Genomic DNA, 16,010 nt, shown 5'->3' with positions numbered 1-16,010 from the left:
GGCTACTGCAGTACCAAAATCCTGGGGAGGATAATATAATAACCCTGACCTATTTGAAGGGATAAAAATAGGCCACAAATGAAAGAACTCATTGACCAAAATCAATCAGTAGTAGAGGAGAGGTGATGTCTTAGAAACAAACAAACAAAAAAGCAAATAAGCAGTTTCACAATCACATTTTGTAATCATAACAATTCCCAGTGAGAATATCGCAATTCTGCTGATAGGCACATTGAAGCTGAGAAATTTTAAGAAACTCGAGTCAAATCATATAGCTGGTAAGAAGCAGTCATTTCTGGTTCACTGTTTCCCCTCCTCATATCAACCCACTGTTCATTGTATCTTGTCAGTTTTGAAATGCTTATGGTAGGATACCTAAATCCATGACACCCTATTCTAACAAAGGAAAATGAAATTACACTGGTTGGAAGTAGCAGCAGAAACCAAAAAACCTGTTAATAAAATCTTTGAACGTTACTTGTGGTCATGCCCCTGATGTATATTTACTGAATATTCTCTGGGACAGATACCCTCCTATGTCCTAGAGACATGCAAAACAGAGAAAAGCAAAGCTCTGCCATTGACAGGATTCTGGGTCATGAAAAATGAGAAAGTTCCCAGGTGAACAAGGGGAGGAAGGATGTTCCAGGTAGAGAGAAAAGAAGGTACAAAGTTAGCGAAGCATTCAGGCCTGTGCTTTTAGCGGTTTTGAATGTTTCAGTCTACCTGGAGGGCCCAGAGTCATTGCAGAAAGCAGAGTAGAAAAACATACAGAGGCGAAATCAAGGGGACTATTGAGTGGAGGAATTTGACTTTACCTGGGCTTTGCCTGTAGGTGATGGAGAAACTGCAGGAAATTTTAAGCAGGAGAATCCTAGGATTAAATTTGGGTTTTAGAAACAATTTATTGAGGCCAAGCGGGGTGTCTCATGTCTGTAATCCCAGCACTTTGGGAGATCAAGGCTGGCAGATCACTTGAAGTCAGGAGTTCAAGACCAGCCTGGCCAACACGGCGATACCCTGTCTCTACTAAGAATACAAAAAAATTAGCTGGATTTGGTGGCACACCTGTAATTCCAGCTACTGGGGAGGCCTAGGCAGGAAAATCGCTTGAACCCAGGATGCGGAGGTTGCAGTGAGCCGAAATCATGCCACCGCACTCCAGCCTGGGTGACAGCATAAGACTCCAAAAAAAAAAAAAAAAAACAATTTATTGATATTGAAGAGGAAATGTATCAGGTGTAAGTAATGGGAATGGGAGAAAGAATGGAGACTCTTTGGGTGTAGACACTATTGCTGTGAATTGAAAGCTGAAGCCACTTTACCTTTGGTAAATAAGTGGGAGATGCTACATTATTAACTTTGCTCAATGATTTGATTTGGGTTGTAATCACGTGAAAATTGGTACATTTGATAACATTTGAAAGTTATCACTAACTAGTAATTCTAACTGCTCTTCTAAATTACAGCTTACTCTAGTGATTTTATGGCTGTCTTTGTGCTAAAATTGCAATGTTTTTTTCACTAATGCCTTTTCCTTATTTGCTTCCGTTGACTGTTTAAATCCTTTCCAGCCCATTTGCCATTTATATCATAACCCTCCTGTGTTTGCTCCTAATGTGTTATAATTCTTTATAATCTTGTCCTCACCTGTTTCTGATTCCTGCTAATATTTCTTTTTCCTCCCTTGAGGAAAGTATATCCATTTTTGGTTTCAAATGCTCTTCACCTTTTGTAAATATTAAGGCAACGATTCAATTTAATTTTAAAAATAATGTTTTTCTATTTCTTCTTTTGTCAATAAATTACCTTTGCCAGCTTTTAAAAGCTGTATTGTCTCATAATTTTCTTATGTGCTCTGCTGTTCCATTTCGTTGTTCCCCAGAGGATGTGGGAATATATATTGATATAATGAATAATGTGAAAATTAAAAAAAAGAAGAATTTAGGGTCATATTCATACTCTATAGTGTTTACTAGTGATCTATTTCAAAATAAGTCATATATTTCAGTCCTGATAAATCAAATATTTAAGAAACATTCTTTAAGTGGAGAAATATACATGGAAAAAAATTACTACTGACCCTGAGAGGCCTCCTTGAAAGATTCTTGCTGTGGATGATTTAACTTCAATTTCAGTCCTGCTTCTGCTACCAAGGGTTATCATAGTACACATTGCTCATGAGGGTTCTGGGAGTACAAACGAGGGTCAGAGATCAAAAAACACAAGATATAATATTAGGTAAAATATTAGCAGCCCTGGAAATATTCACAAAGTCATACATTATGTTAGAGCTACTGTATTCCATGTAGGAAAATAAAAATGGGAAATTGCATGAGCTACTTTCTTTTTTATTATAGAAATTAAAGGTCTAATTTAGAATTGTAAATTTATGTAAATAGCCATTAATACCATTTTATTAGTTCAGGTACTTGGGGGTATGAACAAATAAAATAACAGGATTTTTATAGAGTCTACATTAGTAGTGATTCAGAGTATATATGTAATATAAGGTATTTAAAATTTATAGAACTACAAAGATGCTCTGAGAAGCCTTCAACTTCATGTTAAACCATGTTTATGAAAATTACTTAATAGATATGTTTTTTTCTTTCTTCCTACTAATTACATGATGGTGTGTGACGATACTGATGTTAAAAATGGGAACTCTCAGTTCTTTGCGCCTTACAAGTACTTCGGCACTTTTGCCATGTATGTGTTGTGCCACTTAACCTTCCTAACCTTGTAACGTAGGTGTTATTCTCGTTTTACAGATGAGGAAAGACACAGGGAGATAGAGGAACTTGCCCAACGTCACATAAGTGAGTAGTAGAACTGGGAATGAAAGTTAGTTTGGACTGTGACCAAAGCCTGTGCACTCCTGTTGACCACAAGACATTAGTCATAAGGGAGCACTGAGTATGAACAGATGGGCAGTGTAACTCCATTTAACTCATGGTAAGATGGTAGCTTTTCCCCCCACACTGGGAATGTTTACACAAAATCCTGCTGATAATTCTGCATGGCTTTTCTCTGTGTTATAATCTGGGGGGTCATCATGTACTTCATAAATATCCAAGTCTTGAACAAAATGTCACAACCTTTTGTTCTTTCTCTTTGGCATCTCTCCTGAACTTCCTTGAAAATTAGTGCCTCTAGAACTGAAAGTAAAAAAATTAAAATCACAATTGATTCAGTAAACTCGATCAACCTGAATTGTTTATTTTCTTGTTTTATTTTTGTCTTTGCCTTCAACATTGATAAATGCAGTATATATGCAAAAAAGTATAAATTATATATAAGTGCAATTTAAAGAAGAGAAAAGCCATATACTTGCTAACCCATCTTACCAAATAGGCCCATACCAATATCTTAAAGCCACTGTTTGCTCTTCCTGGAACCCATCTCTCTCCCCTTCTTCTCAGAGATAACCATTAGTCTGAGTTGTATGCTTAACACTTTCTTGTTTTCCTTCAAGATCTTACCATATGCATAGCTGTTCCTATACATTTAAAATGTTTTATTTTCCAGTTCAGCATATAACTGTTAAGATTCATCCATTTTAATGCTTGTGGTTGCAGTTTTTCCTCTTCACTGCACAATATTTTACTAATATGTCACGATTAATTCACTTCATTATCAATAGGCATTTGGATTTCCCCCACATTTTTGCTGCTACAGATATGTTTCCCATGAATATTTTTGTACATGTCTCCTGATGCACATATACAAGTGTTTCTTTCTTCAGCGTATTTGTTTAGGAATGGAATTGATGGGCTATTTATGTAATTCTTCTAATTTAGTAGGCGATGCTTATTTTCTAAAGTGGTTGTACCAGTTGTCATTTCTACAAATCCAAGCCACGGATATCCCCCATGTTCTTGTTGATATGTTGTATCATCAGAATTCATAATTTGCCTGACTGGTGGGTAGGAAATTATATCTCCTTGATGTTTTATTTTGCTCATCTTTTATTTCAATGACCTTGATTATCTTTTAAAATAATTATTGGCCATCTGTTTCCTCTTCAGAAAAAAATGCCTGTTCTCAATTTTTCTAAGAATTGTTAGCCTTTTACTTAGTATCCCTTTTCCAGAAATTAAAAATAAAGTATCTGGATAGTAATTCTTTGTCAATTGTATGCGTTATAAACATACAAATTGTTGCTCAGGTTTTGGCTTGTTAATTAAGAACTTTCTTGCTCCAATTTCTTCTCTTCTTTTCCTATGGCTAATTGCCAGACTTGTCAGAAACCTTAGGTAACAAACTGGAAAAGGAGAAGCAGGAAAAAGCAGAAAAAAACTGACCACAGTCCTTCCTTGACTCAGAGCTTTCACCCTGTAGCAGGCCCCAACTGGAGAAGACAGAACTTTAAATAAGGATGAAAGCTTTGGCAATTATACTGATCTTTACATTCAGAGTACAGAGCTGAGAGTCTGCTTGGTGACTTAAAATCAGTGTGGGATTTTGAATTACTGAAGAGTTACCAGCAATTGTGGGGCTGCCCATGTTTTTTTATCCAGATGAGGGGAAAATATACCCTGTCATGTATATCTTCAAGGGATAGTAGAAGAAAAAAGTAAGTTGCTGTATGATTAAATCCCACAAGTCCTGATTGTTTGATATACACATTCATTCAACACACATTTGCTAAGCACCTATTAAGTGTTGGATGCTAAGCTGGGCTACAGTTATAGATAGTGAACAAGATAAGCATTGCTTCTGCTCTGCGGAAGCCTGTTGTGTAATGTAGCTCAGAATACCTTTGGGAAGGAGAATGCAATTGCCCAAAATTTTCTTCAAGTCCCTCGTAGAATTTTGGCAATCTTGCATATAGGGAATATAGCATCAGTGACTAGTCACCTTACTCTAAATTTGTATGAGGGTAAACTTAGGAAGAAAGTTCAGGTAGTCTTCTATGTCACCCGCATCTGCAAATTATGCTTCTCTATACCTGAAAGAAATCAGCCAATGGCATGTGAATGTATTCATTATCATACAATGATTCAGTTTTAGCTCTATCATGGGTTAATAAGTTGCAAATCTCAGTGGAACTGTGGCAATAGAACATAAATGTAGCTAATCACTTTTCCAGAAGCTAATCATATTTAATATCAAAAGCATGACCCTCTCCACAGATAATCATATTTTAATTTCAAAAGTAAGAATACTAATAGAATTAAGTGGGAAACCAATAATAATTTACCACTGACAGGTTAATGTAGGATAAAGTGACTTGGTAGTAGCTATAAGTGGAAAAATTTACAAATATCTATCATTTAGGATAATTAAAGTACTGGAAGATAAAATAAAATTCTATTAGCATCAATGTCATTGAAACAAATACAGTTAGGTATGTACTGTGTGAAACTTCTTCGTTCTTATTTCAAATTAAATTTAATTCAAATTAAATTAAATTTAATCTTTTGAGACAGAGTCTTTGTTCCCCAGGCTGCAATAGTGATGCAATCATGGCTCACTGCAGCCTTGAACTCCTGGGCTCAAGACATCCTCCCACATCAGCCTCTTGAGTAGCTGGGACTACAGGTATGTGCCACCATGCCCAGCTAATTATTCTGTTTTTTGTAGAGATGGGGAACCACTTTGTAGCTTACCCTTTTGGATCTAAGTTAAATCAGACTATTAAAGTTTTGAGCAAGACACCAAGTCACAATAATTTCTGTGTCCTGTTGGATATGGTGGACAACATACAGAATTTATGCAGGAGGCATCAGAAAACTGGTTAGGAGTCTCTTGAACTATTTTACCCACTGAAGATAACTTAAAATTCAGATATAAAAGTATTGAGAGACAGTATACTGAGATTTTTTTTTTTTTCCGAGAGAGCTATCCTGTGCATTGTTTTCTCTGCAAGAGGGAGGAATATAGATAAGTGGTATTTTCTAAGCCCTGGCCTGAAGTCTACCTATAGCACTTACTGCACAGCTCCTGCAGTTAGCTATGCACTCTGACATACTGCCTTGAAAATCTAGATGGCAAGAAAGAAGGACCATTGAACTGTTTTGGTAACAGAGTGAAGAAGAGTGCTGCTGGGGGATTGGCTTGTACCCCAAAGTTGGTCAGCACAGAAAGTTTGTGAGTGTTTCCTTTGGGCCAGATGAGGGCCAGTTGGGAGAAAGAGCTAGCCTGGAGCCATTTTAAATTACACCCAGTGGGCTGGGCATGGTGGCTCATGCATGTAATCACAGCACTTTGGGAGGCTGTGGTGGGTTGATCACCTGGGGTCAGGAGTTTGAGACCAGCCTGGCCAACATGGCGAAACCCCGTCTCTACTAAAAATACAAAAATTAGCTGGGTGTGGTGGTGTGCACCTGTAATCCCAACTACTCGGGAGGCTGAGGAAAGAGAATCACTTGAACCTGGGAGGCGGAGGTTGTAGTGAGCTGAGATCATGCCACTGCACTCCAGCCTGGGTGATAGAGCAAGACTCCGTCTCCAAAAAAAAAAAAAAAAAAAAAAAAAATTTATACCCAGTGAAATACAGAAAATCTGAGATTTGCTTAAAAATATCCCAGGGAAATAACAATAGGTAAAAATGCTGATAATTGTTGCAACTGGATAACAGTGCATGAGAGTTCACTGTCTCATTCTCTCTTTTTCGGGAATGATCACTCATGTTCCTAAAAGAAAGTTTAGAAAATTCTACTCAAGAGGATCTCTGTGGAAAGGCAATGAAATTCCCATGGAGAAAATTTGTTTGGCAGGTACCAGTCAGCAAACTGGGGACTGAGGTAGCACAGCAGCCAAGGAAGTAGAATGCATGGTTAGTGTCGAAAGAACTTCAGGAGAGCTACTCAGTGCATGGGACTTTCTGTTGAATGTGTGAAAGTACTCTGTGTGAGAATAAGTGCTCCTTAAACACTTCCCCAGCTCAGACATTGAGAAGCCTTCATTGACAGTACCAGCCAAGCAGTAAGTACTCTATCCTAATCCATTTTTTTCTTTCTCTCTTTCAAAACATGTCTGGCAAGTAAAGGAGAAAATTAGCAAGAGAGAGAGAAGAAATGGGAGACAGGGTTAGCAACAGAGAAGAAGAAAAGGCGGAAGAGGTGAGTGAGGGAGAGAGAGAAGCTACATACCCCATTTCAAGATGGGGAGAAGCTGTGTGTGATCAGCTCCAGTGATCCCACCTGCAGGCAACAGGGTGCTTTTGGGGACAGGAAAAGTTTTCTTAATTCTAAATCAAGTTTGAAGTGTTGATTAACAAATGAGACTAGAAATTTAATTACTGAATTAATGTTTGGTTTGTGAATTAAAGCATCTGCAAGACTTCACACTATCTAGGAGTGACCTGCAAAGTCTTGGGCTTTGCCTGCATTTTTATCCAGTGGCAAGTGATGAGCTGCCTGTGTTGAGTTCACTGAGAAGTTTTTTTTTTTTTTTTTTTGAGACGGAGTCTGACTCTGTTGCCCAGGCTAGAGTACAGTGGCATGATCTCGGCTCACTGCAACCTCCGCCTCCCGGGTTCAAGCGATTCTTCTGCCTCAGTCTCCTGAGTAGCTGGGATTACAGATGTGCGCCACCACGCCCAGCTAATTTTTGTATTTTTAGTAGAGATGGGGTTTCACCATGTTGGGCAGGCTGGTCTTGAACTCCTGACCTTGTGGTCCATCCCTGCACCCCCCCCCCAGCCACCCAAAGTGTTGGGATTACAGGCGTGAGCCACTGCACCCGGCCCCATTGAGAAGTTTTAATGAGGCAGATTGAAAACAGAAAAGATGCAGAAGATGCTTTTGGCTTACATTGGCAAGCATTCTGCTTGTTCGGTCTGTTTTGTATATGTATTGTCCCATGTTAACCTTGTGGCAATCCTATGGATGCTCAAGGGAGGCATTATTCACTGCATTCTATTAATACCAGTAGATAAATTAAAATGTTAAGGAAGTTGAGTGATTTGCTCAGGATCACAATGTTGCTAAAAGATTGAAGCAAAGCTGGAACCTGGTCTTTCATTACTTTATTGGTCCAGCATTTTTACACATTATCTCCTAAATCCAGACCAGTCCTAAAGATTTAGAGAAACGGCATGGACTAAAAGTGTTAAAGACTCCTCTTAGATCATGGAGAAGCATCGGGGTTTACCTGGTGGGTTCTACATTCTAATCCTGTAACTTGGTTCTTCTAGATTCCAGGGCCTTATCACTTCTCTGGGGATCTCAGAGACTGAGAGTTGATTCATGTTTAGACAAATTTGTTGGGGCCAAAAAGCCCACCCCTTATTTTCTGGAATTTAAACAAGTGTCGCTTTTCTGTCAAACAGTAAAGACACTTGAAGGCTGTGATGTTTTTCCTGATGGCCCAAGGTTGATCAATCAATCGGTCAAAACAGTGACTCTTGTTCAAATGTATCCATTAGGGTCTCGAGGTAGAGACATAAACATAATTAGTTAATTCATATATAGATTGTTGTTGGGTTAATTAATGAGCACCTACAATGTACCACCTCTGTGCTTGGCATTGGAGATGTGATGGTTAGAAAAAAAGAGAAGAAAAAGAAGAGAGGAAAAAAAGGAGAAAAATGCAGACTCTCTGGTCTCATGAGACTTAGAATCTAGGAGGGGAAATGGACATTAATGAAAGAATCATGCAAATACAAATTAAATATCAGCTATGGTAAGTGGTAAATAGGAGAGGATATGGTGTTATAAGAATCAGTACAGGGGCTTGGGGCCTACCTAGTGAAGTTTGGGTAATCTGGAGGAATTTAACATTTCATCAACAGAGATTAACTCAGTACATTCAGTTGGGGTCAGGGGGAGAGAAAGGGAGATAAGTTTTTAGAGCTGTTCCTTCTAGAAGTGTTATCTTTCTTCCCTGAGAAAAATAGACTATTAATATAAATAGAATTAAAATTGAATTAATTTCCACAGGGAGAGCCTCTTCCTTCCATTGATCTAGGAAACATGAAAAACCTGAACTTAGTACTTTTGTAACTTCTATGCTTTTAATTTCTGTAGAATAAGCTCTTTGTTATGCTCTAGGCTTTGAGGGAGCAGGAATTAAGTCTTGGACTTAATTTCTTTTTAATGAACATGGTGACAAAAAGAAACTTTAGCAGGACTCAGCAGCAGTCTTGGCTTCCTGAGGCGAGGAAGACTGACAGGGAGGATGGGGGACTGTGAGTCAGGCAGTAAATGGGCCCCCACAATAGCCTCACTCTGGAGCGGTGTGAGGGTGGTAAAGAAAGGTGAGAAGCAGCAGCAGGCCTTTAGGAAGAGGACACAGCTCTAAAAGACCCAGGGTCTCAACAGGGCTGTTTGGGACCCGGGGGTGAATCTCCTTGAGCACTGAAATCTTCACGTCTCTCTGTGTTATTGATTCCCATGTTTAGTACCAGGCGTTGCACAAACTGCTCTGCAAAAAAACATGTTTACTGAACAAATGATGAGACTTGAACCAAGAACTTCGATAAAGTAAGGTTATCAATAGAAAGTGAAGACCTTGGAAATAATGGAGAAAGAACAAAGTCACCAAAAAGGAGGGTGGGTACAGTAGTTGTAAATTGCTGAACATCAGATTGGCCTTCAGTTTCCCGCACATGGTCAAACCTTGACTTAATGCTCCAGTGAATTGGGGAGTCTCTACCCGTTTTTCTCAATAGTGTTTATGCATGATAGTTTTTTGCAGACTTTGAAAACCCAGTTCAGTCCTGTGCGTGGGGAGAGCAGATTGATGTGTCAGGATGACTGCTATCAGATTACCGATCTTGGAAAGGGGCACTCTGTGTGGGGCTGTTGCTCTGGATACACAGCAATACCTCACTTTTCTCCTGCACTCCAGGTAGCAGGAAAGAGGGTAAAAAACTGATGAGGGAAAAGGATTGAGAGCATCCTATTCCTCTCTTGGTTTTGGTAGGAGGGATGATAACTTAGCTCTATCATTTCCTTTAAGACTTCTGTATATGCTAACTGTATTTTTGATTATTAGTGGCTGTCACACATTGGCAGCATTCAATGAAGTGTCGTATGTGCACCAAGCCATCAGTATTACATCAAATCAGTGATTTTCTATGCTCTTTAAGAATAGTCCTAACTGTACTGCACCCTCATATAACATGCATTAGTCAAATCAGAAAAATACCTTGCAATAAATAAAAAGGCAAATTGCAAAAATAGTAGTGTAACAGTATGAAAAAGGAGAGAATAGTTGCTCATTCAGGTGTTGGCAGCAAATTTCAGAGTCTACCAATTTACTTTTCTATCTTAAAATAATTTTGTTGCCTAGAACATTGCCTAATGTATTTAGGTGCTCAATACATATTTGTTAAATGGATAAATGCATTTTCAGGCACTGCTAGTACTCATTCTACAACCTTGCTGAAATTATAATTACTTCCTTGGAGTAATAATGGATTTACGGAAATGAATCCCAAACTTTCGAACTTGGTTTTAGGGCAATATGAGGCTTACTCTTTAGGGTTGAGTGAGATAAGTGTTATCCTCAGGGTGTTCTTTATCTAATCTTATTTTTGTTTGATGGCTTTGTTTGAAATTAGTCTGGGTATAGGAGTAATAAGTTTAAATCCATAATGTCAAAAAAGTTACTTGAATGCATATATCTGGGCCATTAAGACAAGCAACTGGAATCAGCTACTTCTTTTTTCTTGATTGTTTTATTTTATTTTATTTTTTGAGACGGAGTCTAGCTCTGTCGCCCAGGCTGGAGTGCGGTGTCGCAATCTCGGCTCACTGCAAGCTCCGCCTCCCGGGGTCACACCGTTCTCCTGCCTCAGCCTTCTGAGTAGCTGGGACTACAGGTGCCCGCCATCACGCCCGGCTAATTTTTTGTATTTTTAGTAGAGACGGGGTTTCACCATGTTAGCCAGGATGGTCTTGATCTCCTGACCTCGAGATCTGCCCTCCTCAGCCTCCCAAAGTCCTGGGATTACAGGCGTGAGCCACCGCGCCAGGCCGTTTTTTGTTCTTTTTGAGATAGAGTCTCGCTCAGTCCTAGGCTGGAGTGCAGTGGTGCAATTGAGAGGTGACAGCGTGCTGGCAGCCTTCACAGCCCTCGCTCCCTCTAGGCGCCTCCTCTGCCTGGGCTCCCACTTTGGCAGCACTTGAGGAGCCCTTCAGCCCACCGCTGCACTGTGGGAGTCCCTTCCTGGGCTGACCGAGGTCGGAGCCGGCTCCCTCAGCTTGCGTGGAGGTGTCGAGGGAGAGGCACGGGGGGGAACCGGGGCTGCACGTGGTGCTTGCGGGCCAGTGGGAGTTCCAGGTGGGTGTGGGTTCGTGGGGCCCCGCACTCTGAGCGGCCGGCCGGCCCTGCTGGCCCGGGCAATGAGGGGCTTAGCCCCCGGGCAAGCGGCTGCATCCCCCAGCAATGCCGGCCCACCGGCGCTGCGCTGGATTTCTCGCTGGGCCTTAGCTGCCTGCCGGTGGGGCAGGGCTTGGGACCTGCAGCCCGCCATGCCTGAGCCTCCCCCACCTCCGTGGGCTCCTGTGCAGCCTGAGCCTCCCCGATGAGCGCCGCCCCCTGCTCCACGGCACCCGGTCCCATCAACCACCCAAGGGCTGAGGAGTGCCGGCGCAGGGCACAGGACTGGCAGACAGCTCCACTTGTGGCCCCGGTGGAGGATCCACTGGGTGAAGCCAGCTGGGCGTCTGAGTCTGGTGGAGACTTGGAGAACTTTTATGTCTAGCTAGGGGATTGTAAATACACCAATCGGCACTGTGTATCTAGCTCAAGGTTTGTAAACACACCAATCAGTACCCTGTGTCTAGCTCAGGGTTTGTGAATGCACCAATGGACACTCTGTATCTAGCTAATCTAGTGGGGAGGTGGAGAACCTTTGTGTCTAGCTCAGGGATTGTAAACGCACCAGTCAGCACCCTGTCAAAACAGACCACTCGGCTCTCTGTAAAATGGACCAATCAGCAGGATGAGGGTGGGGCCAGATAAGAGAATAAAAGCAGGCTGCCAGCGCTAGCGGTGGCAACCCGCTTGGGTCCCCTTCCACGCTGTGGCAGCTTTGTTCTTTTGCTCTTTGCAATAAATCTTGCTGCTGCTCACTCTTTGGGTCCACACTGCCTTTACGAGCTGTAACACTCACTGCGGAGGTCTGCAGCTTCACTCCTGAAGCCAGCGAGACCACGAACCCACCGGGAGGAACGGAAAACTCCAGAGGCGCCGCCTGAAGAGCTGTAACACTCACCGCGAAGGTCCGCAGCTTCACTCCTGAGCCACCGAGACCACGAACTCCACCAGAAGGAAGAAACTCCGAACACATCCGAACATCAGAAGGAACAAACTCTGGACACGCTGCCTTTAAGAACTGTAACACTCACCGCGAAGGTCTGCAGCTTCACTCCTGAGCCGGCGAGACCACAAACCCCACCAGAAGGAAGAGACTCCGAACACATCCGAACATCAGAAGGGACAAACTCTGGACACGCCGCCTTTAAGAACTGTAACACTCACAGCGAGGGTCCGCGGCTTCATTCTTGAAGTCAGTGAGACCAAGAACCCACCAATTCTGGACACACAATCACGGCTCACCGCAGTCTTGAATTCCTGGGCTCAAGCAGTCCTTTCACCTCAGCCTTCCGAGTAGCTGGGATTAAAGGTATGCACCACCACACTTGGTTAATTTTTTCTTTCTTTCTTTCCTTCCTTCTTTTTCTTTTTTTGTAGAGCTGTCATGTTATGTTGGTCTCAAACTCCAGGGCTTTGTTTCAAACTCCTGGGCTCAAGCGATCTTCCCATCTCGACTTCCCAGTTAACTGAGATTACAGGCATGAGCTACCACACCTGTCGTTGGAATCAGCTGCTTCTGATCCTGACCTAAAAACTGGGTGGATGGGCTTACACTTTAGGCAAATGTCAGGCTATTGGGCCTCCTTAATACATACCCGTGCCTAATTGTAGGTAATTTCTAGGGTTCTTGCATGACTCAGGAGGAGTGAGGGTAGCTAGACAGGACGATTCCCCACAGCTTGTCTCCCTTGCTGTGTCACAAAGGGAAGTTCTAGGTAGGTTATAGGGAATTTTTGTTTCACTATGTTGATATAAACCCATACAGCCTATCCCACTCGCTGAGTACAGCTAAAAGCTCTGGATAAAATACAAAAAATATCTATCAAAGGCTCAGATATTAAAGTAAACAAAGGTAGGCAGATTGTGAAGAGGCAACTCATATGGGGAAGGGGGACAGTGAGCCCTCGTTTTTTCTCTGCTAGCTTTGCCCTGAGGGTGAATCTCAGTGTGTAGTTACTTGGCAGAGGTAGCTGAAACTTAGGAAAAATCCTGTTTCTCTGGCTGGGAGAACTAGGGAAAGAAGCATCTGTGGGCCAGAGAGTATGAGAAGAATTTTGGAAAGGAGAGCCTAGAGAAAAAGACACCTATTTCTCTGAGTGAATCCACAAAAGTATCAGACTAACCCCTAAGCTATGCATGTATGGCTCAGTCGCAAATGAGGTAGCACAGCTTGGGAGACCTAACCTGAGAGTTTAACTGCTGCTCTCAGAAGATGAACCTAAATGGCTCGAATGCATGCTAACACAAAAACATCAACACTCCTCAGATAATTACAGTAGGACCCAGAGTCTATGAAACATCACGTTCGTCTATCTAAAATTACTCAAATCAAACAAACACACATAGCAGAAAAATAGAACTAATTTTCAAGGGAAAGAAGAAAAAACAGATGCCAAACCCTAGATGACTCACATGTTGAATTAATAAAGACATTAAAGAAGCTATAATGTCTATGATCTATGAGGTAAAGAAAAACATACAGTTCAGCAGAGAAAAATTATAAAGGACTACCAAATGGAAATTTTAGAATTGAAAGTTAAATATCTGAAATAAATATTTCACTGAGTGGGTTCAACAGTAGAATGGAGATGACAGAAGAAAGAGTCAGTGAACTTGAAGACTGATCAATAGAAATTATTCAGTCTGGTACACTGTCGGTGGGAATGTAAATCAGTATAGCTACCATGAAGAACAGCATAAAGGTTCCAAAAAAAAAAAAGCTAAAAAAAGATGGAAAAATAAAACTAAAAATATAGAACTACGATATGATCCAGCAACCCCACTACTAGGCATTTACCCAAAGGAAAGGAAATCAGTATACCAAAGAGACATCTGCACTCTCATGTTTACTGCAGCATCATTCGCAATAGCAAAGATATGGAATATGCCTAGGTGTCCAACAACAGATGAGTGGATAAAGGAAATGTGGTATATATACACAATGGAATACTACTATTCAGCCATAAAAAGAATGAAATCCTGTCACTCACAGCAACATCGGTGGAACTAGAGGACATTGTTAAGTGAAACAAGCCAGGTGCAGAAAGACAAATATTTCATAATCTTATTTCTATGTAGGAGTTAAAAAAAATTTAACTCATTGAGATAGGGAGTAGAATTATGGTTACTAGAGACTAGGAAGGATAGTGACTAGGGAGGATTAAAATGATTGCTAGAAACTAGGAAGGATTAAAGAGGGGCTGATTAATGGGTGCAAAAATAGAAGGAATAAGATCCAGTATTTGATAGCACAACAGAGCACTATAGCCAACAATAATTTATTGTGTATTTATATGTATGTGTGTATATATGTATATATATACGTATATGTGTATATATATGTATATATATGTGTATGTGTGTATATATGTGTATATATATATATATAGAGAGAGGAATTGAGATATTCCTAACACAAAGAAATGATACATACTTGAGGTGATGAGTATCTTAATTACTCTGATTTAATAATGACAAATGAAATATTTATATAAACATATTTACCTCATAAGTATGCACAACTATTATTTTTTAAAAAGAAATTATTCAAAATGAAGAGAACAATGAACAAAGCAGATTGAAACAAACAACAAAAAACACAGAAATTCAGGCACCTGTGGGACAATATAACAAGGTCTAACATATGAAAATTGAGTTCCAGGGGAGAGGAGAAAGATTGAAACAATAAACATATTTGAAGAGACAATAGCCAAGCCCAATTTGGTGAACAGTAAAAATTTACAAAAAAAAGCTCAGTGAAGAGGAAATAAGATGTATTAAAAAAATCGGGCTTTGACATATTATAATTGTATCACTGAAAATAAAAAATAAATATGTCCTAAAAGCAGCCAGATAAAATAACAGCTTGCATATAGGTGCACAATGATTTGAATTACTGTGGATTTCTCATCTGAATCTATGGAGGCCAGGAGACAATGAGACATCTTTAAAGTGCTAAAAGAGCTGTTAATTTATTAATAAAATTCTAAGTCCTGTGAGATATCTTTCAGAACTTTAAGTAAAAATATTTTTGGATGAAGGAGACAAGAAAATTTGTTTCTAGCATACCTTTTTTATAAGAAATGCTAAAGGATGCTTTTAAGATGAAGGGGAAAATGGTGCTGGGGGTAAACTTGTCTTTAGGAATGTGAGAAGAACAACATGATGGTATATTGTTGGATAATTATAAAATACTACCATTTTTCTTTTTCAGTTCTTTAAAATACATATGACCAATTGAAACAGTATAACATTGTTGGGTGAGGTTTTCAATATATGTAGGTATAATTCATGTAGCAACTATAACAGACTTCAGCCAGAGGGGGACTATTTGATTTCAAGACTATTCTATTTTACAGGAAGTAGTACAGTATTAACTCTATGAAGACTGTGAAAGATAAGATACATACATTATAATCCCTAGAGAAAACCCTAAATGTAATAAGAGATAGCTAAAAAAGTAACAAATAAATTAAAATTGAATACTAAAAATATTCAAGTAACCAAAGAGAAGGCATGAAAGAAACACAGAAACAAAACACAGAGGGAAAAACAGAAAACAAAAAATGGTAGACCTAAATCCAACCATATCAATAATTATATTAAATGTTAATGGCTGAAACACTAAAAGGCAGAGATTGATATAGTGGATAAAAAAGCAAGAATCTAGGACGTACTCCCTACAAGAAATGCACACTAAATATAAGGACATAAATAGGTTGAATGTAAACAGA

At 40.1% G+C, this 16,010-nt stretch overlaps 1 long non-coding RNA gene across 1 annotated transcript in view; it reads left to right on the top strand.

Moving 5' to 3' along the window:
* The window catches only part of LOC129526262 (uncharacterized), an 83,817-nt gene extending 76,774 nt beyond the window's left edge, over positions 1-7,043 (top strand). Inside the window, exons 3-4 of the long non-coding RNA XR_008670891.1 lie at positions 2,775-2,822; positions 6,998-7,043. This is a non-coding gene — a long non-coding RNA (uncharacterized lncRNA). The remainder of the gene's footprint in view (positions 1-2,774; positions 2,823-6,997) is intronic.
* The last annotated feature ends 8,967 nt before the right edge of the window (positions 7,044-16,010 follow it).

The sequence above is a fragment of the Gorilla gorilla genome, chromosome 14, assembly GCF_029281585.2.
Source record: "Gorilla gorilla gorilla isolate KB3781 chromosome 14, NHGRI_mGorGor1-v2.1_pri, whole genome shotgun sequence".
Lineage (NCBI taxonomy): Eukaryota > Metazoa > Chordata > Mammalia > Primates > Hominidae > Gorilla > Gorilla gorilla.
The sequence above is the reverse complement of the archived record's forward strand: the minus strand, read 5'-3'. Positions and strand labels throughout refer to the sequence as shown.